The following is a 21,855-nucleotide window of genomic DNA, read 5'->3' as shown; positions in this document are numbered from 1 at the left end:
TGCGCATCCCAAGCGCACGAAGAAACAGTCAGAAAGCTTGTAAGGGTGTTTCAGATTACGTTGTATTGAGAAATAAGTGTAATTAGCATTCATATTAGGCAATCAGGCAGTTGCCCACTCGAATTCAAGTTGACCACCAGATAAAATTAGTGTCAGTTGTTCTCATACCGTAGACGATAGCGCAGGAGTCTCCTAAGCTTTTTGCTCGGCTTCGATCCTTACTACTGTCCCATATCCAATGTTTGTATACCTCTCTTGTGCGGGTTTAGCAAACCAAACGAAGAACACGTTTGGCAAGACCGTCTCTGGTGGGCCACTTAAATTTGCGTGTGCAATGGCCTGATTAACTTAAACACTACTTTTAAACAGGGTCTGAAGGACTTTTCCATGGGCAACTCCTTCTACTCTATGGATGAATCTCTTAACAAGGACCGTTAGACCAGCTTAAGTAAAAATGTCTTTTTCAGTTTCGACAGTACTTGATCACAACAGTCAAGATTAGATATTTTATGTATGAAAAAGTGCATAAAAATGTTTCAATCTGACAGTCTACTAATTCTACAAATATTATCAGTACCAATGTACAGTAATGTGTTAGCTATTTTGATAATCTTCTGACAAATGATCAGGGTAGTAAGTATTACATTCAAATGTTTTATGTTTTTTTATGTTATACTTCCTGACATGTTCCACACACACGAGAATAATCTCATTTTGGGTTCATGGAACAAAAACTGAATGTAATCTAACCTTGGAAACCTGGTACCGTATCGGGCAGTCCAGCGAAGCGGGGTTCCCACGCGGCGCGTGCACACCTGTGCAGCGTGACAGAGTGTGCGCTCAGCGGAGACTGGCCGAGTGGCATCGTTTGTCAAGCGGCTCTTTCAGCTCAGCACCGGAAACGTGCTCCATTTCAACTCTAGCGTTCCCCAATTTGTTTTCAACGTCCCTCTACAGACGCTGCTTCTGCCCAGTGATTCGGATTCTGCAGAGATTCGGATTCCACACGGTTTCATAATCTTCAGGCCGGCTACTGTGGCCGAGAGGTTCTAGGCGCTTCAGTCCGGAAGCGTGCTGCTGCTACGGTCCCAGGTTCGAATCCTGCCACGGGCATGGATGTGTGTGATGTCTTTGGATAGTTAGGTTTAAGTAGTTCTAAGTCTAGGGGACTGATGACCTCAGATGTTAAGTCCGATAGTGCTCAGAGCCATTTGAACCATAAACTTTAGTTCACAGTAGTGGCTGAACAGTGTGATTCTTATAGTATAATTAGTGTCAATTTTTACAGCTGGCGTCTGTTGGCAAATTCAAGAGACAATAGATGCAAACATGCAGTGTGAGCAAAATATTAATAAAAGGGGCCTGGAATGTACACTGGTTTGCAACATTTGCATGTTTCACTGTAAAGAAACATAGCTCTATGAAACTTGTACCATACATAGAAAGAGCAGCTACAGTATAGTATACTAAGGTATAGAAGGTAACTGAAAGAAATACGCAATGAAACAAGCAGAAATGACACGTTGTGGTCTCCTGACCTTCATTGCTTACATATTCCGCCCTCACAGTCATATTCCGCACATCAAGACGCTTCATTCGAACCCAAACTCGATAAGATAAATTCAATGTTGTATGAATTCATGTAAACGATATGCAATTAGCTAGTAAGCGCACCGTGGTTGAAATACTCGAGGCTTGCGTACACACATACATTCCAGACATGATGGTCACAGAAGCTTTTAGTTCGGGAGAGAAACCGCACAACGGAATGCCGGTCCCTTCAGAGGATGACCCAGCCTATGTTGGCCGGTGACCGCCCGTGTAGTGGACAGCATGGGCCTGAGTGAAAAGGGGGAACAACCCCGTGTTCGGCTTAAAAGAAAATTCCGCTACATTGTGTGGGAGCGGCCAGCCTACGCATTCTTTACACATAGCATGAAGTTTCAGAGATTTTCACAGGGAGACAGCAAACGCCAAACGCCAATGCTACAGGTTTCCAGATTGGTCGCCTTAAACGAAACGTCATTCTCCCGTTTTAGAAGAGCAATGCTGATTGGCAGACGATATTTCTGACGCCTTGAGCTGAAGGAATAATGGAAGAGACCGAAAGATATACCCCTCCACGTCTGGCGTGGAGAAGCGCCATTCCCTTGTCGCTCTTGGAGCGAGGAACACGTCTCTCATCAGTACTTCACTGGGAGAGCACCTCTGTCGAGAGCGAATCGAAGTGCTACTCTATATTGAGTCCTTGTAATTAAGCGTTGTTCACTGTGTTGGCCGGCACACTTATTGTGCGGTGTGAACGGACAGAGTTATAGTTAAACGCCTGCGAGCGAATTTTGAGTGGCATCGCGGTGGACTGGTTATCTGACCAGTGTACCACGCCAATAGTTAGACTAGGGGCGAATAGGAATCCTTGACTTCATCAAGGCATAGGGAGAGTTTGATTGGCGAAGGTCAATCCAGACAGAACGAGAGTTATCTGATTTGTCAGCAGCGAACGGCGCAGACAGCAGTCATCGCAGCTTACGGTATTGTGCGCTACAGCTATTGCGCGCCCCATATTTCCTCCACAACAGTACACTTCACTGCATTTCATACGTGACAGCCTCGACCGTAACTAGCAACATTCTAAAGGATAATTATTCAAGTTGTGTAGGCGCGCCTCTCAGCCATTCTGCCAAGCCAACAACCATCTTAAACTTTGTATAGAAATTTCATTAGCGAATCCTATCCTTGAGAGGTAACTTCACATTCCGAAAAGAACCAGGATATAACTTGTTCAATTCATAACTAAAAGTGCCATTGTGATTTCTCAGAAATTTTGTAAAATAAATAATAACTTTCGTTACTTTCATGTTTTTCTTACACTAACTAGCACTACTCCAGTACCCAAGTTCCCACTGGTTACGTAAGAAATTTTGTGAATTTTTGTGTCATTTCCTTACAGCGGACGACTCCAGAAGATATTTATTGCTGAAAGTTTTTCAGGCATTTCTCTGTAGAATGTTAGGAGCGTCTGTCTGACTTCTGTAGTAGTGTGGGGGTGGAAATTGCATCTTGCAGGAGCCACGGGGTAAAGGGTACATCTAAGATTAATCCGTTGCGCTGAATAACAGAATAACAGATCAATCCCACACCTCAGAACAGTAACTACAATAAAGTCACCACGATTCAGGACAATTCAGTATTCCAAAAGGCTGGAATGGTTGATAATAGGGTATGTTGCCATCACGGACGGCAGTGCGAGCTCTACCAAATGCTCCCGAGGTTGGTAAGCAGTTCTTGGGGTCCATTCCTCCGCCAGCGCTGTTAACAACTGTTAGACGGTCGTTGGTGCACTGTATGTAGAAGTGCCGCAAAAGTCTCCCCAACGCATCCCACAGGTGCTCGATGGGATTTAAGTCGGGAGAACGGGAAGGCCAGACCATTCACGAAGACCCTATCCTTCCAAGAGTATCTGCTTCTATGCTGTTAGATGCTGTCCTGCATTGTCAAGCATAAAAATGAAACCAGGCTTGAACGCACCATTGAACATACGCATTTTGGGAAGGAGAACTGTGTCACAATACCGTTGACTGTGTTCAGAGATTTGGTGGTCAGTACGCCTTTGCATCCTTATGCTTCCGTATCCCAAAACATATCGACCACCAAAATGATCATCTTGGACAATATTCCTGGGTGCATTACGTGTTCCCACCTCTCACGATATGACGGTAAGTGTAGCATTGTCGAACATGATCGTATTGGTGGTCCATGTGTTACAGTGTGGAGAGGCATAATGTTGCATGGACGTACCGAGCTACAAATCTCCGAAGGCGGTACATATACTGGTCAAAGTTTATGTGACACGGTAATCAGTACCAATGTGCTTGTAGTCAGGGGCACATTCATCCGTGACTTCACTTTTATTGATGACAATGCGCGATCACATAGAACTATGCATTTAACAATGAAATTTGCCAAACAGCCGAGCAGTTCAGGTGTTACTTTATTTTATCTTCGCTACCAGTTTCGGCAATTCATTATGCTATCTTCAGGCCCCGTATGCACATCTTAAAAATAATCTATATTGGCATATTCCGCCCATATGTTTTTTTAAGTGCTGGCAGTGCTGCTTTTCTTGATTTGGAGCTGCAATCAAGTCTTCGAAGGAAGCACTTGAGCTAGGAATTCACAACATCCAGAAACATCGATTATTTTTGTGAGGTGCATGCGGTGTCTCAAGATGGTATAATTAATTGCCAAAAGTAGTAGTGAAAATAAAATGAAATAATATCTCAATTGCTCGGCTGTTTGACGAATTTCATTTTTAAATATTTGACCACCCGTTGTCCCACGTTCACAATGGATCAACAGAGACAAAATATGCAGGCTGAGGAGCGCTTCGGACGAGGGGATATCCGACGATGCGACGATGGGACTGACCAGCCCGTTTCCCCGACTTAAATCTCATCGAACACCGTGCTGGTGAAGATACGGAACTACATAATAAAAAAATCCTCTACATCTACATGACTACTCTGCAATTCACATTTAAGCGCTTGGCAGAGGGTTCATCGAACCACAATCATACTATCTATCTACCATTCCCTCCCGAACAGCGCGCGGGAAAAACGAACACCTAAACCTTTCTGTTCGAGCTCTGATTTCTCTTATTTTATTTTGATGATCATTCCTACCTATGTAGGTTGGGCTCAACAAAATATTTTCGCATTCCGAAGAGAAAGTTGGTGACTGAAATTTCGTAAATAGATCTCGCCGCGACGAAAAACGTCTTTGCTGTAATGACTTCCATCCCAATTCGCGCATCATATCTGCCACACTCTCTCCCCTATTACGTGATAATACAAAACGAGCTGCCCTTTTTCGCACCCTTTCGATGTCCTCCGTCAACCCCACCTGGTAAGGATCCCACACCGCGCAGCAATATTCTAACAGAGGACGAACGAGTGTAGTGTAAGCTGTCTCTTTAGTGGACTTGTTGCATCTTCTAAGTGTCCTGCCAATGAAACGCAACCTTTGGGTCGCCTTCCCCACAATATTATGTATGTGGTCTTTCCAACTGAAGTTGTTCGTAATTTTAACACCCAGTACTTAGTTGAATTGACAGCCTTGAGAAATGTACTATTTGTCGAGTAATCGAATTCCAACGGAATCGAATTCCAACGGAATCCTCACCAACCTTGTGGCCAGCATGGGAGGACGTTCCAGCTGTCCGTGGTGATCACACAGCCGTGCTTTCCCTTTTGTAATATCCTGGAAACCATCACGAATCTCGGTGACTTCGGTGTAATTATTGTCTTTCGATAAGCGTCATGTCTGTTCGTCTCGTTACGTGTTTCTGTCAGTTACCTTACGTACTGTACTGCAGCAGTTCTTTCTACGTATGGTCCAAGTTGCGTCGAACCACGTTAGTAGACTGTCACTCATCATGCGAAAATTATTCTCTTCCTGAAGTTTGGCACACCAGCGTATTTCATGAACGTCAGGATAGCCAACCAAAATGGCATCATTGACTCTGGTGATACTGAAGGTCCGTGAAATATTTTCTGTTTCATTTTCCCAGGAAGTATGTGGCAAATGTATCCACCAAATCCAGTTATTAGTTTATCGCGAAGGAACCTTTTGTGAAGCTTGATGCAGTGTTGATTCGTGACTTTCACTTGCCCAAAATTAGTTGCTCAAAAAGAATGACTTCATTTTCACCTGACTCTTAGTTTGAATGTGAATTTCCCCAACCACTACTTCCTAATTTCGTCTTTGACTTCGATCCCATATACACAAATTGTAAGTAGGCTGTTTATGTTTTCTCTATGTAAGTAGGCTGTTTATGTTTTCTCTATGTAAGTAGGCTGTTTATGTTTTCTCTATGCAAGTAGGCTGTTCATGTTTTCTTATTGGCAACGTTACGTAGCGCTCAATATGAAAATCACTGGCTGTGCTGTGTGCAGTCTGTGGCTAGTTTGCATTGTTGTCTGCCATTGTAGTGTTGGGCAGCGGCAGCTGGCTGTGAACAGCGCGTAGCGTTGCGCAGTTGGAGGTGAGCCGCCAGCAGTGGTGGATGTGGGGAGAGAGATGGCGGAGGTTTGCAATTTGTCATGAACTGATATATATATATTATGACTTGTGATGATATCAAGGTAAATACATTGTTTGTTCTCTATTAATATCTTTCATTTGCTAACTATCCCTATCAGTAGTTAGTGCCTTCAGTAGTTTGAATCTTTTATTTAGCTGGCAGTAGTGGCGCTTGCTGTATTGCAGTAGCTTGGGCAGCGAAGATTTTTGTGAGGTAAGTGATTTGTGAAAGGTATAGTTTAATGTTAGTCAGGGCCATTCTTTTGTAGAGAATTCTGAAAGTCAGATTGCGTTGCGCTAACAAAAATGTTGTGTGTCAGGTTAAGCACAGTCGTGTATAAATTGTTCAAAGGGGACGTTTCATATGTCGACCCTTAGCCGAGGATACCTCACTGGAATCTTCTGATTTTTTCTTGTAGTTTGTGTATTTAGTGTAGCTTTTGTTTATTGCTAGCGCGTAATTGTAGAGAGAATCTCCTTTGTAGTTGCAGTCTTTCATTGTTGTACTGTAAAACAGTTGTGGCATGCATGTAGATTTGCACCAAGTATTTCGCAGCTGCGCTGGTAATTAACTAGATATTATTTTCAGTGCTATGTTAATGTGTTCTCTTATTTTTGATCTTCAAATTGTGCTTTTCTTTGTTATCGTGTGAAATACTCTGACAATAATGGCGTGTGAAAAACGTAATACTAGGCTCCAAAGTAAACTGAGAAATGACAGTGAAGACGAAAGCAGTGTGTTAACGCCACCATGTAATGAATTAACAAATATTCAAAGTAGTAATTTGGTAACTGTGCATAGGGAAATGGAGCGGGCGTCAAATAATGGTGTAGACATTGAAACATGTAGAGAACAGGGAAGCATTATCGATCGATCGGTCGGCAACAGCTCGCCTCAGGAATCCGAAATGACAGGAAACAATCTCGCAAATACTGTAGATTCAGGTTTTGGATCCTCACCGTTTTCTCAAATAAGTCAAGACACATTTTCTGCTTGTCAAAATGTGAATGTTGCCGGTGCAAATGCACTGCCGAACAGCGTAGAGAAACAGATTCCAGACACTAATACATTATTATTGCAATTAATGCAACAAATGGAACAAAATCAGAGACAAACACAGCAACAGTTAGACACAATGGAACAAAATCAGAGACAAACACAGCAAAAGCTTCAAAAGTTAGACACAGTGGAACAAAATCTTAAAAAGTTAGACTCATTGGAACAAACACTTGAACAAACACGTGAAGATTTAACTACTGAGTTACATAACATTGAATCGAAATGTCAAAAAGTCTGTAATGACGTAAAAACACAAATTTGTGAGCATTTTCAACCTATTTTTTCGCGGCATGAAAATGCATTACAGAATCACGAAGCAGCCATAAAAGAACTGCAAATTATTGTTCATGAAAATCATGAGACCTTGCAAGCTAAATTTGACTCAGTTGCATCTACCGATTCGGTTACGCAACTTGCAAAAACTCAGGAAAACTTTAAGGACACAGTAGATACTCTGAAACTTGGTTCAGAAAAACACACTGAAGAAATAAGTACACTATCGGAGAAAGTAGCCGAACTTTCGGATCAGGTCACTAACTTATCTACAAAGGTAGATGATGATCTGAATGACACAAGACCCGTAGCCTTCACTGACACAGAAGAGTATGAACAAATAAGAAAATTCAAACAAAATCAGAATCAAATTAATACACAACACCAAAGAGAAATCCGGGAAGTACAAGATCAGCTGACACAGGTAATACAAGAATTACGTATTTCAGAGGACACTCGCGCTCCAACACGGGAAGAGGGACTTAGAAACACGGAAAAGCCGCAAAATAATAACACAGGGCATTTCGGAAATTATGAAAGAAATTGGCAATGTGCACCGAATTTTAAGATGGAACGGCCGACACGACCTAACAATGACCGATATGCGACTCGCCGACATGACGATTTTGACTATAAGCTGTTCATTACTACACGTAAATTCAAAACATTTAAGAATTCTGGCAACGACATTCATCCACAAGCATGGCTCCATCAATTTTCTCATTGTTTTCCTCCCAACTGGTCATTGGAGCACAGATTAGAATTTATGTGTGGCTACTTAGAGAATGAACCAGCTGTGAGAATGCGATCGGTCATTCACGATTGCCACAGTGAAGGAGAATTTTACCATGCCTTCCTCTCAGCATATTGGTCGCAAGCTACACAAGACCGTGTAAAACTTGGCATCATAATGATGAAACATTTCGAACAATCTGAATTCTCCAGTCTTGTGAAATATTTTGAAGACATGTTGCACAAGAATCAGTACCTGTCAAATCCATACAGCCCCTCAGAACTCATCCGCATTTGCTTAATCAAATTACCTGAACATTTACGACACATTATTTTGGCAGGACGTTGCAAAGACGACATTGAAGCTTTTCAGGGACTGTTACAAGAACTGGAAAGTGACACTGACAATCGCGGAACGCAGGAGCACAACAATTACAGATCACATCAGTCGCAATTCCGCGATGAAAGAAATAATAACTGGACGCGACAAGGCTATTCTCACAACACAAATCGTGACCAAAATAGACACCACCCGTATGACAACCGGTGGCAGAGTAGTAATAACTACAGGGAAAGATCACCTCTCCGTGGTAATGACTATCACAGAGACAATAAGAGAAACAGACAATATGGGAACCAAAATAAATACTATCAAGGGAGACAGAATAACTTTAGACGCAACGGACCAGCGCGCAGTTACGATTCAGGGAGAAATTCTCCACCATGTGACCGACAAGAAAGAAACTATGGAATCTACCGACATGACGACAGACGATGTGATCGTAACGACAGACCTGAATTGCATCAGAACTGGCGGGATTCAAACAGAGCAGGGCACTTTCGACAACGTGAATTTGTAGAAGTTAGGTCTCCAAATCCCAATAACGACGCGCGCCAACAAAGGGACAGACAATGACTCGCACCGCAGGCAGCCGCGTGCGGCCGCTGGCTCAGGGAAAAATAACATAGACGCTAACCTTGAGAAAAATTCCAGTATTCTTTACCGACGTATACTGCATGATAATTGTATTCCAGCCAAACTGTGAGTACTATGAAGAGTAAAGGATTGCACCACATTTCACATGCAAAACCGTTTATTGGAAGATAATCTGCTTTTTAACTTTGTCATTGCCATAAAACTTTTCACTTTACATTACTAGTATGCTTGTCAGACTTAAGAAACTGTTAACGTGCAGCAATGTTTGAAGTTAAATATCCGATCAAGAACCAAGGGAACATTTTTAAACAGAAATTACGAATGCATTGTTATTGTGAAGAGACGACCCAGTGTTATTGTGTGTGTACATTCTTGCTTGTTGGTTGCACAATTATGGAACGACTATAAGGCTTACATACTTAGAACATTTACCAGTACTGCTAATGAGATTTTAATGCAACATTTTGGTTTACTTGAAAATACATACTGGGTTTAAAGTACTTTCTGTGAGATACCAGACGACACAGTGGTTAGTTTATGTGACAACTACACGGTTTTATCACGACGCTACTAATGAGTGAAAATTTACAATGTTGCTTTTGCAGTGTTTCTGTTTTATATCTGCACAGTTTTCTGTTTTATTCTGGAAAGTAAAACAGGTTTTAGTAGTAACTTTTGTAGTATAGCTACAATGAGACTGCCTTTTCCGTAGCACAACAATACATTACAGTACAGTACTTTCTTCATCACGGCAATAAGCGTAATAACTAAGACATTTATACGCAAAGCATTTCACTTTTGTGTATTATGAGGTAAGTACATTGACTTCTGCAGAACTTAGCTTTCGGAGGACGATAACTACGACACTTCCACACAGATTATGTTGCAACAAGACGCACATTTAGCGCTACAGTACACGTATTTGAGTGATTAATTTTGTACTTAAAACATTTATTTTTAAAGATTTTTTGAATTACAAAGAAAGTTTTCAGTGATACATTTCATTTCATTGCTGTAATCTGTAACACCTGAGGGTATAATTACATAAATCCTCAGGGGGGTACATGCTTACTTTGTGTACCATGTGTTTGGCAAGCACAAGGAACCTTAGCTAATATGGTATTTGCTTATACAACTTTACATATCGGTACCATATTTCTCTAACACACAAATTACACAGCTATCTGATCATTTAACTGAGAGATAAACATTTTTTTACTACGTCAGTGACAAATGTTTACGTAATTACACAGCTGGATAACTTCACACTTATGAAACTGTATTTTGTCTGTACTTTGTGAAACTGTTCATATTTTTTCGGAACCATTGTGATACTATGAGAGCTTTGAATGATGTATTTGGTAAAGGGATTATGATTTTTAAAGTACGTTTGAGGCAGATGACACTTTTGACATGAGCAGAGAATTTTTTTTTAATTATTGGAGGAAGCTACGACGATTTTGAGATTTGACTGAGGTGTTATGATGTTATTTTTACGACGACGATGTGTATTATGCTGCTGAGGTATGTTTACGATTAATAGGCTGAGGCTACTATATGAGTTATTTGATTATGCTTCATATTTATAATGACGAAATATTGACGAGTGTCGACGGATACGTATATGTGTAATAAGGTAAGGAGTAATGAATAGTGGGTAGGGACTCTTGACTTGTGAAAAAGGATGTTGGAAACCAAGAATCGTACTTTAAGAGTTATGACATGTGTGAATCATGTGTGAATGTATCACAATGCCACTGAACATTTTTTGGACACTGTTATATTCATAGGATTTTGTTTCTACAGATTTGCAACGCTAATTCTTGACCTGTGAAGTATTTTTATGTGAGACTGTCACTTTAGCGAAAATTGCTGTCGTAAATATTTCCGTACGAAAGTTAAGTGACCACCTGCACGTAATGCGTCGCGGGCACCCAGCTGTGTCAGACGCCTGGAGAAAAAGTCATTAGCGCGTGCCTTTCAGAGCACAGGAAAAAAAAAAAAAGAAAGGGAAGGCCATTATCCTGGCCATTGTCATTCCTTTAGAGAAAGCATCGCAAAAACGACACGGTCGAACTTGAAAACATATGATTACACTAGCTCTTAATTTACGATATTTACTGAAATGCCTAATAAAATGACAAGCAATATTTTTACATCTGCACACCTGATTATGACAAGCGTCTTTCTATGAGAGTTGAGAGAATTTCTACTAACTTACGAAATGTCACATGACTACTGAATGATATTTTTATGCTTTGCTTTTCATAGTTGCTTATTTCATTTGACATCTGTTTTCCAGCTGTGTTGCAGCATTGCTTTTATAAAATAAAATGCATTTGCTAATGTGAACACTTTCTGTCAACAGATCTATTAAATAATTATTTTATGATCCACATTCTTTAAAAAAGGAGCACTTGGAAAGGAAAGAACAATAAGAAGGAACTAGTAACTGCATTCATAATTTTCTTTTCGAGTAATTGGTAACTTTTTGGTAGAATAACTTCTTGTGGTGCACCACTTTAATTACATAGACATTAAGATGTGATTATACATTTCCCTTATCTGCATTGTTATCTTTAGTGTACTATTTTTTCTGCTTGCGCTATGTCATGTTTAGGTATAAGTTGCTGCTGTTTGCCAGGCATAGTGTTATTGAATTTGACAATTTGCTCATTTATGCTGCTAGCTTTGCCAATTTGCATTTTTTGCATTGCTGTTTGTGTTGATTTGTTATGTGATGCTGCATTGCCTCGTCCCTTAGTTTAGCATCTGAGCTCAGTAGATTTAGGTTAGCTTAAGAGGGGGTAGCCTCTAAGAGAATGAGTTGCGATGAATAGGAAGAAATGCATTCAGAAGTTATACAAAAAAAAGTACAGAAAACAGGTTTAGGTAGGATTTTCTTGGAAATAAATGTTGAGGTAAGAAATGTATGAACATATAAATACAGAAAGCATGCTTAGATAGAATTTTTTGGGTGGAAACAAAGGATGAAATAAGAGGAAAGATATATGAAGTTTTGGGTTGGACTGCAGTACCACATGTTACACTGAAAACGAACCCTGTCCTTTCCTATTGGTGTTATCCCACTATGTGTTTGTGTACCCTTGTGTATTTGTTTTCTTCCTGTCTCTGTGTAGTTTCATAGAATTTTTTTTCTTTTAATATTAAGCTACATTCACTATGAGGAGGAATACTGTTATCCTCAAATATAAGTTGCATTAATAATATGTTATTTTCTTTGTAAAGTTGTTTACAATTCTGTTCTGTTTCAATGTTCATGTGTGAAATTAATGTTTCGAAAACTATTCTCACTATTTTATGTATGTACTTATGTCACTATTTTTGTAACACTGATGTATATGTTATTTCTATTCTTTTGTAAAGCCTGTACTACAAAGGTTATCTGTATTATTATGTTTTTAATGATGTATTTTGTACCTTTGTAATTGTATTCTTATGTTATAAAATTGTAATTGTCACCAGTTCATGACATTATTAACTTGCAAGTTCCATTTTACTGCACACGTTTCTGTTGGTCATAGTATATGGACAATATGTGAGAAGTAGGGACTGTTAGTGTTTGCACGTGTGTTAATAATTCAGCAAGGGACTGGATAACAGCATTGCTGGTTCTAAGGACAGTTCCGAAAACTTTGTGAGTGCACAAGTGGTGGTTATGGACTAGCTATATTATCCGCAAGACTCTTCAATGGTGATTGTGCACCTGCACAGTCACAACAGATGGCTGCTGGCTATCTCTACAAGGTCTACAGTGGGTCTGCATCTTTGATGACCCACCAGTACCATTATCTCTACAAGGACTACAGTGGGTCTACATCTTTGATGATCCATCAATATCATTATTTCTACAAGAACTGCAGTGGGTCTGCACCTCTGGTGGCCCACCAATACCGTAATCTCTACCAGGACTACAGTGGGTCTGCTCTGTGATGACCTACCTACCAATACTCTTCAAAATTACGACTGACTCTGCTGTGGGTTTGCTCCATTGTGGCGCATTACCTGTCTGCATGTCAAGAGTCAGCACTGTCTTTCCATTGGAAGGACAACACTACTTCTTCAAGACAGCATGGAAATCCACTACTTCTGTGTGCATTGTCTTTTACTGCTCAGACTTTGAGAAAAGAAACGGCAGTTTCACTGTGATGAACAATGTGGACTGTCTTTATGGACTGTGAGAAATTTTTAGCTTTTGACCAACAATGTATCAATAAGTGTGCGCATTTTATATCTTTGTTACTGTAATTGTGAAAAATTTTTGTCAAATCTGTATTGGCCAGTGCCCAACACCATTTGTAAAAATTTTTGTGGGGAGCATGGGGGCTATGTAAGTAGGCTGTTTATGTTTTCTCTATGTAAGTAGGCTGTTTATGTTTTCTCTATGTAAGTAGGCTGTTTATGTTTTCTCTATGTAAGTAGGCTGTTCATGTTTTCTTATTGGCAACGTTACGTAGCGCTCAATATGAAAATCACTGGCTGTGCTGTGTGCAGTCTGTGGCTAGTTTGCATTGTTGTCTGCCATTGTAGTGTTGGGCAGCGGCAGCTGGCTGTGAACAGCGCGTAGCGTTGCGCAGTTGGAGGTGAGCCGCCAGCAGTGGTGGATGTGGGGAGAGAGATGGCGGAGGTTTGCAATTTGTCATGAACTGATATATATATTATGACTTGTGATGATATCAAGGTAAATACATTGTTTGTTCTCTATTAATATCTTTCATTTGCTAACTATCCCTATCAGTAGTTAGTGCCTTCAGTAGTTTGAATCTTTTATTTAGCTGGCAGTAGTGGCGCTTGCTGTATTGCAGTAGCTTGGGCAGCGAAGATTTTTGTGAGGTAAGTGATTTGTGAAAGGTATAGTTTAATGTTAGTCAGGGCCATTCTTTTGTAGAGAATTCTGAAAGTCAGATTGCGTTGCGCTAACAAAAATGTTGTGTGTCAGGTTAAGCACAGTCGTGTATAAATTGTTCAAAGGGGACGTTTCAAAATGGATGTCGACACGTCGTCTTCGGAACTTTTTTGATGCTTGGTTTCTGGATTCTTCTCCTGAGATTGCGCCCTCTGACTACCAAAACATACGCAACTGTACATGGCGCATGACGTGTGATTTTTGTTAAATACTTACGGCACTCATTTGTCCTCATCTATTTGCTCCTCTGAGGAAAAGCATGCACTCAAAAGTTTAGAAGTGCTTAACAAAACATTGAATTGAAACCAACAGATTAGCGCGCATGATGTCGTTCATCAAGTTTGTCGAGGCTGATGTGCCCACGCAAAAGAGGTCAGTCGAAATAGATATTCACGAAAACAACGTTTGCTTTTTTAACTATGTCGCCCTTTTAGACTATTTATAAGAACTGGTTCCTTCGTGTTCGCTTGCAGAGACATAAAATAGCACGTAAATTTTGGAGATGGTCTTGTTTGTCTAGATGGTATTTGGGAATACAGGTGGTATGAAAATAGGAATTTTTGATTAAATAACGAATGTTATTGGCAAATGAGTAAATTTCAGAATACATTAAGGAAATTCATTTGGACGATGGACGAGGCCTAGCTGCTTTGCACCACTGTGGCCTATAGCCTTGGTGACCAGTAGGTACGAGCCGGATGTCATGAGGAGTAGCGACACCTTGTTCATTCGTTCCAACTCTGTTTAACTGCAATTCAAACAATGTTTGAAAATTTTATGTTTCGACATAACCTTCATCAAGGAGTGTAACTGAATGAAATTTAAAATGTTTATTTGACACGATAAACGTCGTCAAGACACAGTCACTAAAACAATGCAATTTTTAGAAGATTACGTTAACTAGTTTCGACGCACTGAGTCGTCATGTTCAAATGTAATCACAAACCTATAAAACTGCGCTAATAATTGCAACCACATTTCTTTCAATATTACGGAAATTACACTAAAACCAGTAAACGGGAACAAACGCAGCGGAAACTGGTCACAAGACGTCATGACAATTTTTGGTTGATCTTTCATTTCACACCTTAATGCAGTGTGGATGAAAACTGCATCGCGATGAAAGGTATTATATACTACTGCATTACGTCCTGCAGTGATGCAACGATTATTGAGCAAACAAAGGCTTACACGTCTTAATCTTATAACGTGCAGCAACCCCAAAATTAGAACACAGCACACAAACGTACTGTGTTCTGCTGATGAAATCTTACAAAGACAATGCACTCCCGTTTGGGGCTAACACAAGACTCTTGTTTTCGAAGTTTGTGATTACATTTGAAAATGACGACTCAGTGCGTCGAAACTAGTATTGTAACCTTAGAAAAATTTCATTGTTTTAGTGACCGTGTCTTGATGACTGTTTGTGGTGTCAAATAAATATTTCATATGTGAAAATACTTCCAGGGTTTTCTAAACATTTATAGTCCGAACCTGCATACGTACTATTTAGAAGAAACAGTAATATGGGTGGAAAAGAAAGGTCAAGCAGTAGTTTTTGTAAACTCCTTACAACTGGGTAACATTTAAGAACAACAGAAAATACTCTATGACAAGAATTTAGTTCGGCCGCACGTGTCAAAGCATCTCCCAGACTGACAGCCCTATCAACGAAGACCAAAAAGGATAGATCAGGGGAAAGAAATCAGGCAGCCGAAAATTTTTGCACAGTGCTAGGAGGGAGTGCCTTGAACAATATACTAAAAATCCTGACGGTGAATTGTGAGTCTGGGAGTGGGGCAGGGGCATTTAAAGGTCACTTTTTGTGTTTTTCACTAGTAACTCGAAATCCACGGCTCACAGAGAAAATGTTTCTCAGTAAAAAATCAAACTTGCGTTAAATTTCCTACAAAGAAAGTCCTTTTCAATTTTTCTCCAGGAAGAACAGTCTCTGCGTTGCAGGGAATGAAAAAATAGCATATTATTAAGAATATTGTGACAATGGTATACAGTTTACGTTTATATTCAAATGAAGTGAGTAAAAACCAAATATTAAATATGTGTACCACGTCTAAACGCAGGAGACCCGTATTAAGGGGGAAATAGTGTTCCGGGTATGTAACAAGTTGAAGGGGAGGATGTGTAGTGCAGAAGCCCGACGTAAGCTAGGTTTCCGGATTGTGTCACGCAGTTTCCTCCTTCATAGGTCTGCAAACTGAAGATCGAGCAGATGATTCTCACCTATGCCTACCCGACTGAGTCACAAGAAGCAACTGCGAGGTGTTTCACAAAGTTATACCGACCCTACACAGCGTGCCTTAGTAATCACTGGCAGACATGCCCAGGGGATGTTTATTTTCCACAAAATGCGATAACACTATATAGAACGCAGAAACGTGTTATTAATAACGCTAACACAAGAAACGCATATGTACAGAATCTACTTAAATCGCTTCTCGTTGTTCTACACTGCTAGCGGATAAATTGGTTCTGTCATCCTGTACGACAGCTGTGGCGCTCTTCCAGGAAAGGCAAAGTCCCCCACCACGGGCGCTGCTCGCTTTTGAGTTAGAGGACAGATGATACCTCCCCAGCATTTCCTTTGCAGTTCTCTGATGTAGGAAGACAAAATGGTTTCAGTGACCTCGTGTTTACGTAATGGATCTATTTTCAGTTGATTAAAAGAGTACCCTGCACAAGGCCGCACGTACGGAGACAGAGCTCTCGTGAAATATAAGTAATTTAGCTTGTAATTAATTGTAGTTGAACACTTTTAACTAATTAAATACGTTCTTTAGTGTACTCTTCAAGCTCACCATTAAAAGTTTTTCTTTTATTTGCGTAGTGTTCCAGTAATCGCGAAAAGTTTGTTTGTTTACTTTCTGCTGATTAGGCCTAATTTTTCGAGTGTGCATATTTAGCGTTATGCCGCAATTGAAAGTCTATTGGCTATAGTTTAACTGATTAAATGCGTTCATTAGGGTGCTTTTAAAGCTCACCATTAAAGGTTTTTCTTTTGCTTGCGTATTGTTCCAGTAATTGCGAAAAGTTCGTTTTGGTTACATTTCGCCGCTTTGCCTTACTTTCCGAGTGAGCATACTTAGCGTTATACCGTAATCTTAAGTGCATGTGTTATACATTAACTGATTATATACGTTCATTAGTGTGCTCTTCAAACTTGCTATTAAAGGTTTTTCTTTTCTTTGCGTATTCTTCCAGTAATCGCAAAAAGTTATTTTTGGTTACATTCGGCTGTTTAAGCCTAATTTTTGAACGTGCATATTTAGCGTTATACCACAAATGTAAGTGCATTTGCTAATAGTTTACTTACATATTAGTTTCCAAAACATATTTAGTATCCTTTTACATCTGTATTTAATATATTATCGTTATCACTTAGTAAATACTTACATATTAGTTTCCAAAACATATTTAGTGTCCTTTTACAACTGTATTTAATGTATTATCGTTATTACTTAGTAGATCTTTTAACTAATTTCTAAACTACCATGGATACTAAGTGTGGGAGCTGCAGTAGAAAAGTTAGTTCAGGGGTTTTGTGCAGCTGTTGTGACAGGTGGTTTCATTGTGGAAATTGTAGTGGCGTGGGAGTTGGGGGAGCAAACGAGACTCTTCCATTCTTTTGCAGGGTTTGCTCAAGAGATAGGATTATAGCTGAACACGAGGAGAAAATTAAAGCCCTTCAGGCTGCTTTGGACAGAGTGAGGGAGAAACTGAAGAGGTTAAGGGGGGAGGAGGGTAATCAGTGGTGGGAAGTGGTAGCTGAGAACAGGGGCCACAGAAAGAGAAAAGTGTCTGACAGTTTCCCAATTGGTACAACCAATAGATTTGCCTTCCTACCACATTTAAGTAAGGAAGAGGCTCCAGCGGAAGTAGATGTAGTTAAGATGCAACAGAATCTCACTAGGGAACGAACTGTTTCAAAAAAGTAGAAAGTAAGAGGGAAGTTCTGTTTCTGGGTAGCACCCATGGAAGAGGTGTGGGCCAGATTCTGAGGGGAAAAATTAGGTGACAGGTACCAGGTCACAAACTTTTTCAAGCCAAGTGCAAGTCTTAGCCAGGTGGTAGAGGATATAGGTTCCTTATGCAAGGGTTTCTCAAAGCACGATCATGTGATGATAGTGGGTGGAGTGGGAAACAGTATTGACAGGGATCAGGGCTACAGTATTGAGTGTGACCTGGTGAAAATAGCCTCTGCAACGACCCATACCAATGTTGGGCTGGTGCCTGATTTCGTGCAGCACGATCGGCCCCAGCTGAACAGCTCTGTCAGGAGGGTAAATATGGAGTTGGATCAGTTGTATAGGACGTCCACTCTGTCAGACATTGGATTGGTTCCTGTCGAGGCTATTGATAGGGGGGATTTCACAAGGCATGGCCTACACCTCAATAGGAAAGGGAAGGGTAAACTGGCAGGGTTGTTAGCGAAATCCATAAGGGGGGACACTAGTAATCATGGATGTACCTCTTTTTTAGACTAATATCAGTGTCAAATGAGAAGTTCAGGCAGGCAGGTGCTAAAGAGATCCAAAACCCACAAGATTTTCACAAGAGCGAAGTAAATAATAATGTTACTATATTTAACTAAAATATTGGTGGATTAAAGAAAAAAGTAGATTCTCACAAAAGTAAAGTAAAAAATAGTTACCATTCTTCACCAAAATATTCCGCAATTGAAGAATAAAGTAGATGAGCTCCTGGTTTATTTAGAGGACATTGAATCTGATGATGTAATAGATATACTATGACTGTCTGAGCATCACATTGTGTCTGATATGGAAAAGGTAAATATCAGTGGTTATAAACTAGGTGCACATATGAGTAGCGAGAATAAGATGAGAGGAGGAGTTGCCATATATGTCAAAAGTCATGACAGTGTAAAAAGCTTAGATACAAAAATGTTTTGTCTAGAGCAACATATAGAAGCATGTGCCTGTCAACTTAAACTGAAGGAGGGCTCTTTTATAATTGTAACTGTATATAGGTCCCCTTCAGGAAACTTTCATTTATTCCTGGAAAACTTGGATGCCTTGTTGTGCTATCTGTCACATAGGTGAAAGCAAATTATTTTTTGTGGCGACTTCAGTGCTGATTCACTGAAAGAGTGTAATAGGAAATATGACCTGGAAGTCTTGCTCAGTTCTTTCAATTTGACATCTGTCACTAATTTTCCTACTCGGGTAGTAAAGGACAGCAGCACATTGATAGATAACAAGATAGAACAAGATAAGCTTAAAAATATAAATTCTTGTCCTGTTGAGAATGGCCTTTCTGATCATGGTTCTCAGCTAGTTACAGTATATGACATAGCTCCATTCAGTAATTCAAAACCACCCTCCAAAGTTGTGCATTCACTTAATGACTCAACAATTAGAAATTTCAGGGAAAATCTTTAGCAGTTAGACTGGGATTTGGTGTACAAGGAACCTGTTGCTATTTTAAAATGTAACTTATTTAATGATACACTTGTAAGAGAAGTTGAAAACTGTTTCCCCAAGAAAGTAGTTAAATTTAATTATAAGAAACCATGTAAAGAACCTTGGTTTACTAACGGAATAAAATATCTTGTGTAACCACAAAAGGGAACTGTATCTAACAACAAGAAAGAGTAATGACCCAGAAACAGCCAAATATTATAAAAACTACTGTGCTACGTTAAGAAAGGTTATTAAAAAGTCCAGAAGCATTCGCATCATGTCTGAGATTAATACCTCAGACAACAAAATCGAAACAATTTCGAATATTATTGCAAGGGAGAGAGGGCAACCAAGAGTAAAGGATGACGGCATTGCTATCAAAGCGAATGGAAACTTGACAAACAACAGGCTGGAAGTCGGAAATATTTTGAATAATCATTTTTTAAATGTTGTACAGAAAATAGGATCTAAATGTTCATTAGAAGAAGCAAGGCAGTTAATGGACGAGGCCTTACCGACACAATTTGATACAATTGAAATTCCACCCACCTCTACTTCTGAAATTAGGAAGATAATAAAGTCTCTCAAGAATAAAAGCTCACATGGAATTTATGGCATTTCCAGCAGGATAATGAAAGCTTGTTCCCAAGAGATAAGTGGGATTCTTAGCCACATACGTAATACCTGTCTGAAGCAGGGTATTTTCCCAGATAGACTGAAGTATGCCATTGTTAACCAGTGCATAAAAAATCGGATACGTCTGATGTCAACGACTGCTGCCCAATCTCTCTTCTCACTGGTTTATCCAAAATTCTTGAAACAGTAATGTATTGTACATTAATTTCACACCTTTGTAAACATAAAGTTTAAAATGTCAGTTTGGTTTCCAGAAAAGTTTTTCAACGGAAAATGCTGTATATACTTTCACTAATGAAATATTAAATGCTCTGAGAAACCGGAAGTCACCAATTGGGATTTTTTGTGATCTCTCAAAGGCTTTTGACTGTGAAAATCATGGAATACTTCTAGATAAGCTCAAGAAGTACGATATGAATGAGACAGCGCTCAAATGGCTTAAATCATACCTAACTGGAAGAGTGCAGAAAGCTGAAATAAGCAGTTCACATAATATGCAAAAAGAATGGGGTGTCGCAAGGTTCGCTCTTGGGTCCTCTGCTGTTCTTAATATATATTAATGACTTTTGATTCTATATTCACGAAGATGCAAAGCTTGTACTTTTTCCCGATGATACAAGTATAGCTATCACACCCAACGGACAATAATTGGTTCAAATGGCTCTGAGCACTACGGGACTTAACATCTGAGGTCCCCTAGAATTTAGAACTACTCAAACCTAACTAACCTAAGGACATCACACACATCCATGCCCGAGGCAGGAATCGAACCTGCGACCGTAGTAGTCACGCGGTTCCGAACTTAAGCGCCTAGAACCGCTCGGCTACCGCGGCCGGCAGACAAGAATTAGCTGATGAAATTGTAAACGATGTTTTTCAGAAAAACATTAAGTGTTTCTCTGCAAATGGGCTCTCATTAACTTTGAAAAAACACAGTATATACAGTTTCACACAGTAAATGGAATGACACCATTAATAAATATAGACTTCGGTCAGAAATCGGTAGCTAAGGTAGAACATTCAAAATTTTTAGGTGTATGTATTGATGAGGGGTGGAACTGGAAAAAACACACTGAAGATCTGCTGAATCGTTTTGAGTTCAACTACTTATGCTATTAGGGTCATTGCAAATTTTGGCGCTATACATCTCAGTAAATTAGCTTACCACGCCTATTTTCATTCTCTGCTTTCGTATGGAATCATATTCAGGGGTAATTCATCATTGAGTAAGAGAGTGTTCATTGCACAAAAGCGTGTAATCAGAATAATTGCTGGAGCTCATCCAATATCATCCTGCAGACACTTATTTAAAGAGCTAGGGATCTTCACTGTAGCCTCCCAATATATATATTCACTTATGAAATTTGTTATTAACAGTTCGAACGAATTCAAAAGTAATAGCAGTGTACATGACTACAACACTAGGAGAAAGGATAATCTTCACTACTCAAGCTTAAATCTAACTTTGGCTCAGAAGGGGGTAAATTATGCTGCCACAAAAGTCTTTGGTCACTTACCTAATAGCATCAAAAGTCTGACAGATAGCCATATAGCATTTAAAAGGAAATTAAAAGAATTTCGGAATGGCAACTCCTTCTACTCATTAGATGAATTTTTGGATATAGTATGTGGGTAATTTCCCTACCACAGACAAAAAAAAGTAAAATAAAATAAAAAATAAATAAAAATAAAAATAAAATAAAATATTAAGTGTCATGTAATATTTTCTGTAATGTAATATCTTGTGTAGACACATTTTATTAACCTGACA

Source organism: Schistocerca americana, chromosome 2, assembly GCF_021461395.2.
Source record: "Schistocerca americana isolate TAMUIC-IGC-003095 chromosome 2, iqSchAmer2.1, whole genome shotgun sequence".
Lineage (NCBI taxonomy): Eukaryota > Metazoa > Arthropoda > Insecta > Orthoptera > Acrididae > Schistocerca > Schistocerca americana.
This window is presented reverse-complemented; position numbering follows the sequence as displayed.